General features: G+C 34.0%; 1 long non-coding RNA gene across 1 annotated transcript in view; it reads right to left on the bottom strand.

Annotated features, from left to right (window-relative positions):
* LOC306646635 overlaps positions 1–15,917 on the bottom strand; it is a 44,418-nt gene that overhangs the window by 22,953 nt on the left and 5,548 nt on the right. The window contains exon 3 of the long non-coding RNA XR_013759907.1: positions 15,457–15,549. This is a non-coding gene — a long non-coding RNA (uncharacterized lncRNA). The remainder of the gene's footprint in view (positions 1–15,456; positions 15,550–15,917) is intronic.

Genomic DNA, 15,917 nt, shown 5'->3' with positions numbered 1-15,917 from the left:
GAGAATATCATAAAAGAATGCAAATGGTGTGTGCCTATAATCCAGCAGCTTGGGAGATGAGGCAGAAGTATCCTGAGTTCAAAGCTAGCCTCCACAAAATTGAGGCACTAGGTAACTCAGTGAGACCCTGTCTCTAAACAAAATATAAAATAAGGCTGGGGATGTGGCTCAGTAGTCAAGTACCCCTGAGTTCAATTACCAGTACAAAAAAAAAAAAAAAAAGAATTCAATGAGCAAATAGAAACACATCATTGATAAATTGAGTAAAGCAAATCCAGGATACAAAATCATATATACAACCACAAACATGACTAATAAGCTATGAAAATAAACCTTAGTTTCAAAATGCTTATTTGATCTCTTGAAGCAAGATGTGGTACTTTCTCCTTTTGAAATACTCTCCCTCTTCAGATTTTGTGACATCAATTTCTTCTGGTTTCCCTTCTACTTCTCTGGCTACTACTTACCAGTCTCTTTTGCTTATTTATTCTCATTTGCTTGATTGTTAAATATTGGAGTTACTCAATATTTGAAATTAGCTACTATAAGTTAATGACTAATGTTTATATATATATATATATATATATATATATATATATATATATATACATATATAATATACTCTCCAAGAGTTTTGGGTCTCTCATGGCAATAGCTTCTAGGCACAATCCATTTTGCTGTTTCAAAGCCATCTCAAACTCAGCATATCCAAAAGAAACTTCTCAGATTACCCTACATACTGAGATTCCCCCCCAATAGTTCCTAATTTGAGTTACTGCTATCAATACTCATATAGTTGCAAAAGTCATAAACCTGAATGTCAACCTTGACACTTCAATTCTTACATGGAATCCATTAACAAGTCCGATCAATTTTATCTCCTTTCAAAATAGTGCAGTTCTAATTCTATACCCACCTACACAATCCACATTGATACCTTATTTCACCTTAATTACATAAGAGTTTACTAATTATTCTCCCACTACAGTCATGTGATTGACTCCAATCCTACCTCCATGTAACAGTCAGCACAATCCTTTGAAAGAATAAACCTGATACTATTTTCCCCCTCAATGTTCTTCACTGGCTTCCTACTAGTGTTAAGGTATCATTTCCTATAATTCAAACAATAAAACCTCAAACAGAAAAAGAAAAAATTACAGACATTTCATAATTTGAAAAATATCCAAATAGTACTTTTATGGATACTTTCATGAATAAATGCAATTTGATAACCACATACTCTGTTAAGATCACAATCTCAGTAAAATTTTATGTGTTAAACTTTCCCACCTCATTTTAATATGTGACTAACTATAAAGCATTCCTTCCAGGAAACAGGTTACATAACTTTACAAGGAAGCATTCAGAATAATTAAGACTACAAGATATTCAACAAATTCAGACTCTTCAACATAATAACATAAAACATGAGGAGGGGGAGAAAGGAGATGGTAAAGTGTCCAAAATATAGAGACTTAGGAGACACAAAGACCAAGAGCACCATGTACCCTGGTTATATTGTTTTTGTTGTGGTAGTGGTTTTTTAGCAATAGCTTTTTTGAGACATAATTTGTAACAGGGAAAATCTAAATAAACTCTCCAGCTTCACTTACTTCCAGATGACTTTAAAAATCACCAATTTCGAAGGTCAAATCACACAGCTGATCAATATATTATTATATTAGTCTTTCACTAGCTCTGCTGCAGAGTGCCTCTGACATGTGGGTTTATGATGATAACTGTTGCCTATTTTACCTTTCAAGGACTTGAAGGCTGCTTTTGTCAAAAGAACTAACTATTGGGCGAGGGTTGTGGCTCAGTGGTAAGGCACTTGACTAGCACATGTGAGGCACTGGGTTCTAGCCGCCTCAGCAACACATAGAAATAAATAAAGGCATTGTGTCTCTTTATGACTAAAAAAAAAAGAAAAAGAAAAAGAAAAAAGAAAAGCACTAACTGTTCACTTGGGTCTATGCAGATATCCAAAGGGTGACTAAACAGGGTGGAAATCTGGCATCTTTGCCTTTGCATTTTATCTGACTCCTTTGCTACCTTAATTTTTTGGGTCAGATTTTTTCTGTTCGACTCTACATATAGACACATTAGTAGCTTAAGGAGTGTTTGTTCAGAACTGGTATTAAAAGGTTGATTGCCCAAAATTTCCCTAATGGTTCTCTTCCCATTTCAACACTAAAGGCAACAAGAAAAGGGTATCTAAGATATTTTAAGTTGTACAGGGGCATCATGATGAACAGATTTATAACGACCAGATTTTGCACAATCCAACTCCAGACCATTAAACGGGTGCCTAGAAGTTCCCAGTCATAGATCCATTCCCAACCACACCACTCCCTCTTTTCCCCTTGTCTAAAGATTAATGGAGTCTGAAACTTGGGTCAAGATGATCTTTTGGGGTAGTAGTACCATCTTCTCAGTTTTGCTGGCTTACTGAATATATCTTTATCCTCACTCCAATAACTTGTTCATGGTTCACTGAGCTTCTTTACCAGAGGTGAGTAAATGGATTTGGGTTCAGTATCTGATTCACCCACAACCAAACTTTTAAACTGTATAATTCAGTAATTTTTAGAATAGTAAGAAAATTGTGCAACCCATTACCACAACCAGATTTAGAACATTTTCCAACTCCAAAAATAATCTTACCATTAGCATCATCCCAACATTTTACTCCATGTCTCCCAGTCAACCACCAACTACTTTCTGTCTATAGATTTTTCTTGATTTTTTCATACAAATTGAATCATACCATATGGTCTTTTGTGAATGAATTATTTCACTTATCATAATGTTTTCAAAATTCATGGGTTTTTTTACAGACTGCATTTTGATTCATTGTACACAAATGGAGTACAAAATTTCATATCTATGTATATGATGTAGATTCACACCATTCATATAATCATACATGTACATAGGGTAATGATGTCTGTCTCAGTTCAGTATCTTTCCTGCCTCACCCCCCCCATTTTGTTCTACATAACCCAAAGTTACTCCATTCTTCTTTTACTGGCCCCCACACCCCCTCCCCTATTACATATCATAATTTACTTATCAAAGAAAACATTTGGCTGTTTTTTTGGGATTGGCATATTTCAGTTAGCATGATATTCTCCAACTCCATTCATTTATCTGCAAATTTTATTCTTCTTTATGACTGAATAATATTCCATTATGTATATATACCACTGTTTCTTTATACATTCATCTATTGAAGGGCATCTAGTTTGGTTCCACCATCTAGCTATTGTGAATTGATCAGTTATAAATGCTGATGTGACTGTGTTACTGTAGCAGGCTAATTTTAAGTACTTTGTGTATAAATGGAGGAGTGGGTTCATTCTAAGATTTCTGAAGAATTTCCATAATGCTAAAATTTATGCTTTAACATGCATAAAACATCATTCTTTTTCAATAATAGTAATGTTATTATAAATACAGTAATCCACTATAATAGATATAAAAATCTATTGATTATTAGTTGGTTGATATTTGGGCTAGTTCTATTGTTCATGTTACTATGAACAATCATGTACACATTTTTATTTTTACAAATGCCTTCATTTTTCTTTACCACACACCTAGTAGAATTGCTGAGATATAAGGTAACATGACAATCCTTTTTTTGAATGAGCAGTCAAATTATCTCTTTATGTAGTTATAACATTTTATAATCTTAGCACTGTGTAAGAGTTTCAATTTCTTCAAATCTATAATCATTTGGCTTTTTTATATAAGCCATTCCTGGTGAGTGTAAAGTGGTATATCATGGTTTCCTTTTACATTTCCCTGATGACTAATAATGGTGAGTACTATTTCATGTGCTTGCTGACCATTTACACATCTCTTATACATAAATGTCTATTCAAATTCATTGGGCATATTGAGCATTTTTATTACCCAGTTTTTTTAAATACTCAGAATGGAAGTCCCTTATTCAATATGTAATTTGAAATATTTTTTATATTCAGTGGGTTGTCTTTTAAAATTTTCTTGATATCTTTTTCTTTTTAATTTTTTTGGTTGTTGATGGACCTTCATTTATCTATATGTGATGCTGAGGATGGAACCCAGTGCCTCACACATGGTAGGCACTCTTCCCCTGAGCTACAACCACAGCTCTTGATATCTTTTGAAACACAGAAAATTCTTATTTTCAAAAGTCCCATTATTCTGTTAGTTTTTTCTTTAGTTGCTTATGCTTTTAGTTATACTTAAGAAAACACTGCCAAATCCAAGGTCACAAAGATTTACTTACATGTTTTCTTCCAAGTTTTATACTTTAACCTCTTTATACATTGAGACTTTTGATGCATTTCAGTAGGTTTTTAATATACGGTTTAAGGCAGGAGTGCAACATCACTCTTTGTATGCAGTTACCCAGCTGTCTCAGCATCATTATTTGAAAATCTATCCTCTTCTCACTGAACACTTTTAGTACTATGGCAAAAATAAATTCCTTGTAAACATGAAGGTTCATTGCTGACTTTGTTTCTAGTCCACTGATCAGTATGTCCAACTTCAAACCAATACCACTCTATTCACTACTATAGTGCTATAGTTAATTTTAAAAATAGGAAGAAAGTATACTTCTTTTCTAAACTTGAGGCTGATATTCTGGGTCAACAACAATTCAATACGAATTTCAGGACTGCCATTTCAATTTCTGCAAAGAAGCTAGCTGGGATTTTGATAAAGAATATAATGATGCTGTAGATAAAATTGAGGAGTACTGGCATCTTAAGAATATTGTCTCCCTGATCACGTCTGTTCATTATTTAGAGATTTTTATTTTTTTATTTTATTTTAACTAGAGTTTAGAAATTTTAATTTTTCCTAAAGTCACTGAAGCAAAACTCATAAAACATTCTGCTTTCCTTTACAGCCCTCCCAATGCAAACAAAATAAAAAAATATATATTTGTAGGAAAAAAGAAAAAACAGCTGTACATGGGATGAAACAATATAAATTCAAAACTTACATATAAGGTTTAATTTCTTTAATAATCCTCTATGATTTTCAGAGTACATGCTTTGCACCAAAATTACAATACAGCTACTTACAATATTTATCCATATATTTACCTTTACCAGAGAATTTTGTTTTCATATGGCTTTATATTTGATGTCCAATATACTTACATTTCAACTTGAAGGATTTCCTTTAGAACTTCTTGTAGGGCAGTTCTAATGTTTTTGTTTATCCAAGAAAGACTTACTTTTTCCTTTATTTCTGCAAAACAACTTCATTGAATAAAGTACACTTTGACAGTTTTTTTTTTTTTCACTTTTACTTGGAATGTGCTATTCTGCTGTATTCTGGCTTGCAAGGTCTTTGCTGAAAATCTGATAAAATCCTTACCCAGATTTCTTTGTGTGTGACAATTTGCTTTTTTCCTGCAACTTTGTCTTTGACTTTTAAGATCCTTTTGTCTTTGACTTGAAAATTTGATTATATTGTATCTTGATGTAGTTCTCTGGATTTCTTAGCTAGAGTCTCTTTAGCTTCTTGAATTTCAATGCCTATTTCTTTTCTCAGAAAAAGTACTCCTCAGCCATTAGTTCTACAACTAAGCTCTCTGCCCCTTCTTCCTTCCTCTTCTTTTTTGTGACTCCCATAATGTGTACATTGGTCCACATGATGGTATCCCATGAGTCCTTTAAGTTCTCTTTCTTCAGTTTTTTCTTTTACTGTTCTTAATTGATTTTAAATGACCTGTCTTCAAGTTTCCTGATGCTTTCTTTCGTTTGATCAAGTCTAATAGTGATTTTTTTCAGACCAGACATTGTATTTCTGTTATGTTCAGATATGCAGTAGCCCCCCCCCAAAAAAAAATTAATGTGTAAGGCAATACAAGTAAGTTTACCAATGGGTTTTAAAAGCATTAACCTAATCAACATGTTAATCCACTTGGATGGATTAACTGGGTGGTGATTGTAGGCACTTAGGGCGTGGCTGGAGGAGGTAGGTAACTGGGGGTTTTTCTTTAGGGTATATTTTTCCCCCCCGTGAGTTGAGCTTTCTCTGCTTCCTGATTGTTATGTACTGAGCAGTTTGGCTGCTCCACACCCTTCCACCTTGATGTTCTGCTTTACCTCAGGCCCAGAACAATGAAGTCAGCTATCTGTGAATTGAGACCTCTGAAAACTTTGAGTGCCAAATAATATTTTCCTCCTCTAAAATTGCTCATCAGGTCTTTTGGTCACAGTGTTAAAAAAGGTGACTGAAACAGATCCTTTCTATAATTTCCATCCTTTTGCTGATAGTCACTTTGTTCATACATCATTTTCCCAATTTTGTTTTGTCTGTGTTCTCTTTTGATCCACTGAGTATCTTTAAGACAGTTTTAAAATTTTCAGAAATTTCAGAGATATGCATTTCCTCAAGGTCAGTATCTGGAACGTGGTTTTTGTTCATTTGATTGAACTAATGTCCTTGTTTCTTTGGATGACTTGTGATTCTCACCAACCCCAACACCCCACCCCCAGTTTGGGCATTTGAAAAACAACCACCTTTCCAAGTCTATACAAGTAGCTTCATGCAGGGAAGAATTTCATCCATTAGCCTGGCTAGAGACTGTAAGACCTCTCAGATTTTTCTGAGATACGTCTTCTCTAGGCCTATATACTTTATATTGTCTTGAATTTCTCAAACAGACTTTCTTTTTTCTTCTCAGAAGTCCATGATTCTTCTGACTTTTTTGTGCAAAAGTACACATCTCTGAAGCTCTAATATGGTATGGCATTCACCTGTTTTGTGCAGCTTCAAAACTATGCCATCATTTTCTTCAGCAAGACAAATCTAATAGGCAAGACAAGACATCAGTACCGTGAGCAGCCTCTAGATAAGTCAAAACATTAACTGTACAGTCCATACATTTGTTTCCATTCCAAAGGAGGATCTGGGATATGGGAGATTCTTCCTGGTTGCATTTGTACTGTAGGGGTGGTGGGACATGGACATGCAAAATCCCACAATTTTTCCTGTTTCTTTTGATGGATTCCTTTTCTGGCTGCACATTGACCTGTTTGTGAAAGCATTTCAACTGGTCTCTGGAGTCCTCACAAACATGTTCTGGTCTACATATTATAGTTGGTTTGATGTTTCCAGAGGATTATAAGGGTTTGGATATTCCTAGATTAACATCTTGATGCATAGTTCTATGACCACACTTTTGTAACCATTAGTTGTAATACATCTATTCTTTTCAAACTCTACTTCATGCTACTACCTTTTTCCATTCTCAATTTCTTTGGAAATATCCCACTCATCTATTTTTGAGTCACACAAGAAAATTAAGTTTTGTAAGGCATATCCAGTCTGATCATCTATCTAATTGACCACATTTAGCTCCCAGAGGCTTTTTGCATTTTTAAGTATTAAACCTATTCTTAAATGATAATGGGTCACAACTGTGGTAAAATACATAAACAAATGTGTCAGAAGGATCCAAATGTTAATTTCTAAAGAGATTACTCTTTGGGCTGGGGAGGTAGCTCACATGGTAGAGTGCTTGCCTCACAAGCATAAGGCCCTGAGTTCAATCCCCAGTACTGCAAAAAAAAAAAGAGATTAGTCTTTGAAATTACTTTTGAGTTATAGTAGTATTCTTATAATAAATATTAAGAGTCACCAAAGTGGTTTATACTTTAATCTTGTTATTTTCATACCAAAGAAAAAATAATTTTTTAAAAGGATCACATTATTTTAAAATCAGAAAATATGAATGATATAAACACTTGCTTATGTTGGTCATAAGTATTCAATTCACTAATTCATTAATTTGGTACTATTTACCCTTTTCTCATTCTATTAATACTTTTCTTAAGCTTTAAGATTGCTTTACCTTTATTATCATATTGGTAAGGTGAAACATTATTTTATATATAAGAATCTATGCTCAGCAAAAATTGCAAATCTCAATTAAGTCAAGACAACCTAGATGTCCTTCAATTGATTAGTGCATAAAGAAACTGTGGTAAATATATACAATGGAATATTACTCAGTCATAAAAAATAAGATAATTATGCCATTTGCAGCTAAATGGATGAAATTGGAGAATATCATGCTAAGGGAGATAAGCCAATCTCAACCAAAGGACAAATGATCTCGCTGATAAGCAGATGATGACACATAATGCGGGGTGAGAGGGAGGCAAGAATGGAGGAAGGAGGGACTGTAAAGAGGAAAAAGAGGGGTGGGAGGGGTGGGGGAGATGTAAAAAATAACAGAATGAATCAAACAACATTACCCTATGTCAATGTATGATTACACAAATGGTACACCTTTACTTCATGTAGAACCAGAGAAACAACATGTATGCTATTTGTTTTCAATAAAAATAAATAAAAAAGAATATCTTTAAAGATGACCAAGAAAATTTCAAGGTATATGTTATAAATATTATATTCTTATGCCATTAAACTGATGTACAGTTATATATGATTCAGATTCCATTTTTTAAAATTGCCAATTGGTAGCTTTAATGTCTTGTGACTGTGCCTTCACATCATCTAGTCCTACAAAATGGAATTTCTCCACAGAATTTAAATACTGAAGGCCTTCATAATTAGCAGATATTCTAAGGTAAGGTTAGCATTGGCATAGGGGAATACTTGAAGTAGGTGATAAAAATCCTGTACAAAGGTTCATTTGTCCCCATCACTGCCATAACAATTTACCACAAACTTAATATTTAAACAATCCAGTTATGTTATAGTTCTGTAGGCTGGAAGTCTGATGTGGATCTCAGACTTCATTGATCATGATGATCATGATGTCTACAGAAACTATGTTCCTTTCTGGAGGTTGGAGATGATCCAGTTCCTTGCTGATTCAGGTTGTTGGCAGAATATAATGCTTTGAAGTGGTAGGACTGAGATCACCATATCTTTGCTAACTTGCAAGATAAGGGCAATTTCCAGCTTTTAGAAGTCATCCACATTCCATCACTCATGGTCCTTCATTGTCAAAGACAGAAATAATGATAGGTTGACTCCTTGAATTCCACCTCTTTTTTTTTCATTTTTTAATTTTTTTTATTCTTGCATTATAGTTGTATATATGATGGGATTTGTTATTACATATTTGTGCACACACAGAATAAAACAATATAGTTTAGCCAATATCAGTCATATTTCTGACTCTTCAATTTTTTCATGTATTTCTTATGGAATCTAACCATCAATCTCTAAATATCTTTTATCCTATTTAGAAATCATTAGCACCAATATTAAATTTAATATCAGTAATATAAGAAGTTCTTTCTCAGTAGTTGTGGAGCAAGCTGAAGGGCGAGTCAGGGTGCTTGCATCATGAAGGTAGCAGGTGGGCACCCAACCCACATGCCTTCTGGAGTGGGGTGGTGGGTAGCCAACCCACCCAACCACCAGGCCAAATATAGACACAACCACTGAATAACCCTGCCTGACCACCATGCTGTGGTTTGTTGCCACCATGGAGTTAGCCAGAGGCTTATTTATAGGTTGGTCCAGGCATTTTGAATTATCTGAGGGTGTGGCCATCATTATTGGAAGGGCAGCTCCCGTCCTGTGACACCTACAGGAGGCTAGAAGACCTTTGACAAGATGCAGAAGCCAAGAAGAGGAGGTATTGAGAGACTTGGGAGCAAATCAGAGCCAAAAGGGAATATACCCCAACTGAAGGCCACCACCAGTAGAATGGCAGCTTCCTAGTGCAGCACCACATTATCAAGTTCCTTTAAGACTTCAGGCTACTGAAGGCTAAGAGGTGAGTTATTGGAAATCTACAGAGTCAATATTAGTCAAGAGGAAATCTGCAATTTCCCAGAGTTTCTCTACTAGAGAGGTAGATACCTAAACAATATGAGAAAACAAGGAAAGAAAATGTCCCAAAGAAACCTACATGGTAGAGCAATAATATCCAATGACAGCACGGCAGAAGAAATGTCAGAAAGGGAGTTTAGAAAGTACATGATCAAAATGATCAGGGAAGCAAATGAGGAGATGAAAGAGCAAATGCAGGCATTGAAGGATGAGATGAAAGGGCAAATGCAGGCATTGAATGATTGCACCAATCGACAGGTAAAAGAGCAAATACAGGAAGCAAAAGATCATTTCAATAAAGAGTTACAAATAATGAAAAAATATCAAAAAGAAATCATTGAAATGAAGAAAATAAACCAAATTAAAAATTCCATAGAAAGCATAAGCAATAGGATAAAACACTTGGGAAGACAGAACCTAAGATATTGAAGACGAAATATTTAATCTTGAAAACAAGGTTGACCAAACAGAGAAGATGGTAGGAAATCATTAACAGAATCCACAAGAATTATGGGATACCATGAAAAGGCGAAATTGAAGAATTTTCAGGATTGAGGAAGGCTTAGAGAAACAAACCAAAGGAATGAACAATCTATTCAATGAAATAAAACTATAAAATTTCCCAAATCTGAAGAATGAAATGGAAAAACAAGTACAAGAGACTTATAGGACTCCAAATACACAAAATTACAATAGAACCACACACAACAAGGCACATTATAGTGAAAATAACTAATATACAAAATGAAGACAGAATTTTAAAGGCTGCAAGAGAAAGGAATCAAATAACATTCAGGGAGAAACCAATAAGAATATCATCAGATTTTTCAATCCAGACTCTAAAAGGTAGAAGGGCCTGGAACAACATTTTTCAAGCTCTGAAAGAAAATGTATGCCAACCAATAATCTTATACCCTGCAAAACTTACCTTCAGATTTGATGATGAAATAAAATCCTTCCATGATAAACAAAAGCTAAAGGAATTTACAAAAAAAAGCTGGCATTACAGAACATTCTCAGAAAAATATTCCATGAGGAAAAGATAAAAACCAACAATGTAAATCAGCAAAGGGAGGAACTACCCTAAAGGAACAACCAAATAAAGGAGAAATCAAGTCTTGTCAAAAAAAAAAAATCAGACAAATGACCTGGAATACAAATCATGTCTCAATAGTAACCCTGAATGTTAATGGACTGAACTCATCAATCAAATGACATAGACTGACAGATTAGATTAAAAAGAAAGATCCAACAATTTGCTGCCTGCAAGAGACTCATCTCATAAAAGAGATTCCCAGAGACTAAAGGTGAAAGGATGAGGCAAAACATACCATGCACATGGACACAGCAAAAAACCTGGAGTATCCATCCTCATTTCAGATAATGTGGACTTCTAGCCAAAGTTAGTCAGAAGGGATAAAGAAGGTCATTTCATACTGCTTAAGGGAAGAATAAATCAGCAAGACATAACAATCATAAATAACTATGCCCAACAGAGTGACTTATCCATTTATGTTAAACAAATCCTTCTCAATGCCAGAAAACAAATAGACCACAACACAATAATACTAGGTGATTTTAACACATTTCTCCCACCACTGGACAGATCCTCCAAACAAAAATTGAACAAAGAAATCATAGATCTCAAAAACACAATCAATAATTTAGACTTAATGGACATTTATAGAATATACCATCCAACAAAGAGCGAATACACTTTCTTCTCAGCAGCACTTGGATCATTCTCTAAAATAGACCATATATTATGCCACAAAGCTACTGTTAGCTAATACAAGGAGATAGAGATATTACCCTGTATTCTAACAGATCATAATGGACTGAAATTAGAAATTAATTACAGAGTAAAAAACAGAAACTACTCAAAAACCTGGAGATTAAATAATAAGCTATTGTATGATGAATGGATAAAAGAAGATATCAGGGAGGAAATATAAAAAATTCTTAGAGGTAAATGAGAAGCAAGATACAACAATCAAAATCTCTGGGACGCTATGAATGCAGTTCTTAGAGGAAAATTTATTTCATGGAGCACATTCAATAAAAGAAGAAAAAATCAACAAATAAACACCCTAACACTATGGCTCAAAGCCCTAGAAAAAGAAGAACAGAGCATCACCAAAAGTATCAGAAGACAGGAAATAGTTAAATTCAGAGCTGAAATCAATGAAATTGAAACAAAAGAAACAATTGAAAAAATTGACAAAATAAATAGTTGGTTCTTTGAAAAAGTAAACAAAATTGATAAAACCTTAGCCACACTAAAAGAGAAGAAGAGAGAAACCCAAATTACTAAAGTTCAGAATGACAAGGAAATATCACAACAGACACGATTGAAATACAAAACATAATTAGAAGCTATTTTGAAAACCTATACTCCAACAAAATAGAAAATCTCGAAACATCATCAGCTTTCTAGAGACATATGAATTATCTAAACGGAACCACAATTTAAATAGACCAATTTCAAGTAATGAAATAGAAGAAGTCATCAAAAGCCTACCAACTAAAAAACTCCAGGACCAGATGGGTTCTCAGCTGAGTTCTACAAACCATTATAGAAGAGCTCATTCCAATACTTCTCAAAGTATTACATGAAATAGAAGAAGAGGGTACCCTCCCAAAATCATTCTATGAAGCCAATATCACCCTGATACCTAAACCAGACAGAGACACATTGAAGAAAGATAATTTCAGACCAATATCCTTAATGGACATTGATGCAAAAATTCTCAACAAAATCTTAGCAAATCGCATACAAATATATATTAAAAATATAGTGTAACACGTTCAAGTGGGTTTTATCCCAGGGATGCAAGGTTGGTTCAACATCAGGAAATCAATAAATATAATTCACCATATCAACAGACTTAAAGTCAAGAATCACATGATTATTTCGATAGATTCAGAAAAAACATTTGATAAAATACAGCATTCCTTCATGCTCAAAACACTGGAAAAAATAGGAATAGTAGGAACATTCCTTAACATTGTAAAGGCCATCTATGCTAAGCCCATGGCCAATATCATTCTAAATGGTGAAAAACTGAAAGCATTCCCCCTAAAAACTGGAACAAGACAGGGATGCCCTCTCTCACCACTTGTATTCAACATTGTCCTCGAAATTCTAGCTAGAGCAATTAGACAGACCAAGGAAATTAAAGGGATATAAATAGGAAAAGAAGAACTAAAACTATCCCTATTTGCTGATGACATGATTATATATTTAGAGGAACCAGAAAATTACACCAGAAAACTTTTAGAACTCATAAGTGAATTCAGTAAAGTAGCAGGATATAAGGTTAGTGCTCATAAATCCAATGCATTTTTATACATAATTGATGAATCTTCAGAAATAGAAATTAGGAAAACTACCCCATTCACAATAGCTTTGAAAAAAATAAAATACTTGGGAATCAATCTAACAAAAGAGGTGAAAGACCTCTACAATGAGAACTACGACACACTAAAGAAAGATATTAAAGAAAACCTTAGAAGATGGAAAGATCTCCCATGTTCTTGGATAACCAGAACATATATTGTCAAAATGGCCATACTACCAAAAGTGCCATACAGATTCAATACAATTCCACTTAAATCCCAATGATGTACCTTACAGAAATAGAGCAAGCAATCATGAAATTCATCTGGAAGAATAAGAAAACCAGAATAGTTAAAGCAATCCTTAGCAGAAAGAGTGAAGCAGGAGGTACCGCAATACCAGAAATTCAACTATACTATACAGCAATAGTAACAAAAACGGCACGGTATTGGCACCAGAATAGACAGGTAGATCAATGGTACAGAATAGAGGACATGGACACAAACCCAAAGAAATACAATTTTCTCATACTAGACAAAGGTGCCAAAAATATGCAATGGAGAAAAGATAGCCTCTTCAACAAATGTTTCTGGGGAAACTGGAAATCCATATGCAATAGAATAAAATTAAACCCATATCTCTCACCCTGCACAAAATTTGACTCACAATGGATCAAGGACCTTGAAATCAGACCAGAGGCACTACATCTTATAGAAGAAAAAGTAGGTCCAAATCTTCAACTTGTTGGCTTAGGATCAGACTTCCTTAAAAGGACTCCCATAGCACAAGAAATAAAACCAAGAGTCAATAACTGGGACAGATTCAAACTAAATAGCTTTCTCTCAGCAAAGGAAACTATCAGTAATGTGAAGAGAGAGCCTACAGAGTGGGAGAATATCTTTACCACTCATACTTCAGATAGAGTGCTAATTTCCAGAATATATAAAGAACTCAAAAAACTCTACACCAGAATACAAATAATCCAATCAACAAATGGGCTAAGGAAATGAACAGACACTTCAGAGAAGATGTAGAAGCAATCAACAGATATATGAAAAAATGTTCAACATCTCTAGTAATAAGAGAAATGCAAATCAAAACTGCCCTAAGATTCCATCTCACCCCAATTAGAATGGCGATTATCAAGAATACAAGCAACAATATATATTGGAGAGGATGTGGGGAAAAAGGTACACTCATACATTGCTGGTGAGGCTGCAAATTAGTGCAGCCATTCTGGAAAGTATTGTGGAAATGCCTTAGTAAACTTGGAATGGAACCATCATTTGACCCAGCTATCCCACTCCTCAGCATATACCCAAAGGACTTAAAATCTGCATACTACAGAGATACAGCCACAACAATGTTCATAGCTGCTCAATTCACAATAGCCAGATTGCGGAACCAAACTAGATGCCCTTCAATTGATGAATGGATAAAGAAACTGTGATATATATATACCATGGGATATTACTTAACCATAAAAAATAATAAAATTATGGCATTTGCAGGCAAATGGATGTTGGAGAATATGCTAAGTGAGATAAGCCAATCTCAAAAAACTAAAGGATGAATGATCTCACTAATAAGCAGATGATGACACATATAGGGGGTGAAAAGGGGGCAGGAATGGAGGAAGGATGGACTCTATAGAGGATTAAAAAGGGTGGGATGGATGGGGGAGAATACAATAACATAATGAATCAAAAACTATTACCCTCGGTAAATGTATAATTACACAAATGGTATGCCTCTACTTCATGTACAGAGAAACAAGATGTATCCCATATTTTTACTATAAAAATGAATTTAATAAAAAGAAGTACTTTCTCCTTGATTTTAGAATCCTCTTGAAAATAAATCTTTATAGCCTTCATGACAAAAGACCAATTAGGTTCTAGTAGGTACTGAATTCTAAAATTATGGAAAGGAATAATTATCCATACAACTGTATATTTATAATTTTAATATATAATTATTTCACCACTAATGTCTAATCTCTACTTTTGAAAAGATAAATTCCTATCAAATTAAGAAAAATATAAGTGTGAATTAGTTTGATAGGGTCCAAAATGAAACTTTTTGAAGTGACTATTACTGTGGTCTATTTTCTATCAAAACTACTTTCAATATTTTTCACTTATACGATATCCAAAGCTTTTCCTTATTCAATTTTCAAATGTACTGAACCATATATTTCAAATTTAAACATCAAAACTTTACACAATTTTCTTTAATATCATTTTGCTGAGAAGAAGATTTGAGTGATGGTTTTTCACCATCCATACCAGATTCTTCATATTTTACTTTGCTAAGATGATGGTGTGAAATCCAGTCCATGAAGACCATTAGAAGTTCATATACTGCCCATTAAGTGATATCTATATGTGAAAAATTAAATCAAACAATTATGTCAATTTATAATCTCATCAAAGTTTTAGAAAAATTCACCTAATGTGCTTTTAGCATATTTTAGATATTTTTTTAATGACAGAGCTTCTCCAAACAAGTAAAAAAATTCCAAATCAAATATAGCCAACTAATATTGAAAACATTAATGCTGGCTAAGATAAGCAAGAAACTCATAAAAATGAAGGTAAAAAACTGAACTTTACTAACAAAATAAGGAATTTTCATGAACGTTCTTGATTCAAGTTTGATAAGACAGAAAAGTAAAATTGGCCTTAACTCCACAGTATAAATCATCATATATCTAAGAGTCTCTAACAAATCTGAAGGTTTCCAAAGG

This window comes from Sciurus vulgaris (genome assembly GCF_902686455.1).
Source record: "Sciurus vulgaris genome assembly, chromosome: 16".
Classification (NCBI taxonomy): domain Eukaryota; kingdom Metazoa; phylum Chordata; class Mammalia; order Rodentia; family Sciuridae; genus Sciurus; species Sciurus vulgaris.
The sequence above is the reverse complement of the archived record's forward strand: the minus strand, read 5'-3'. Positions and strand labels throughout refer to the sequence as shown.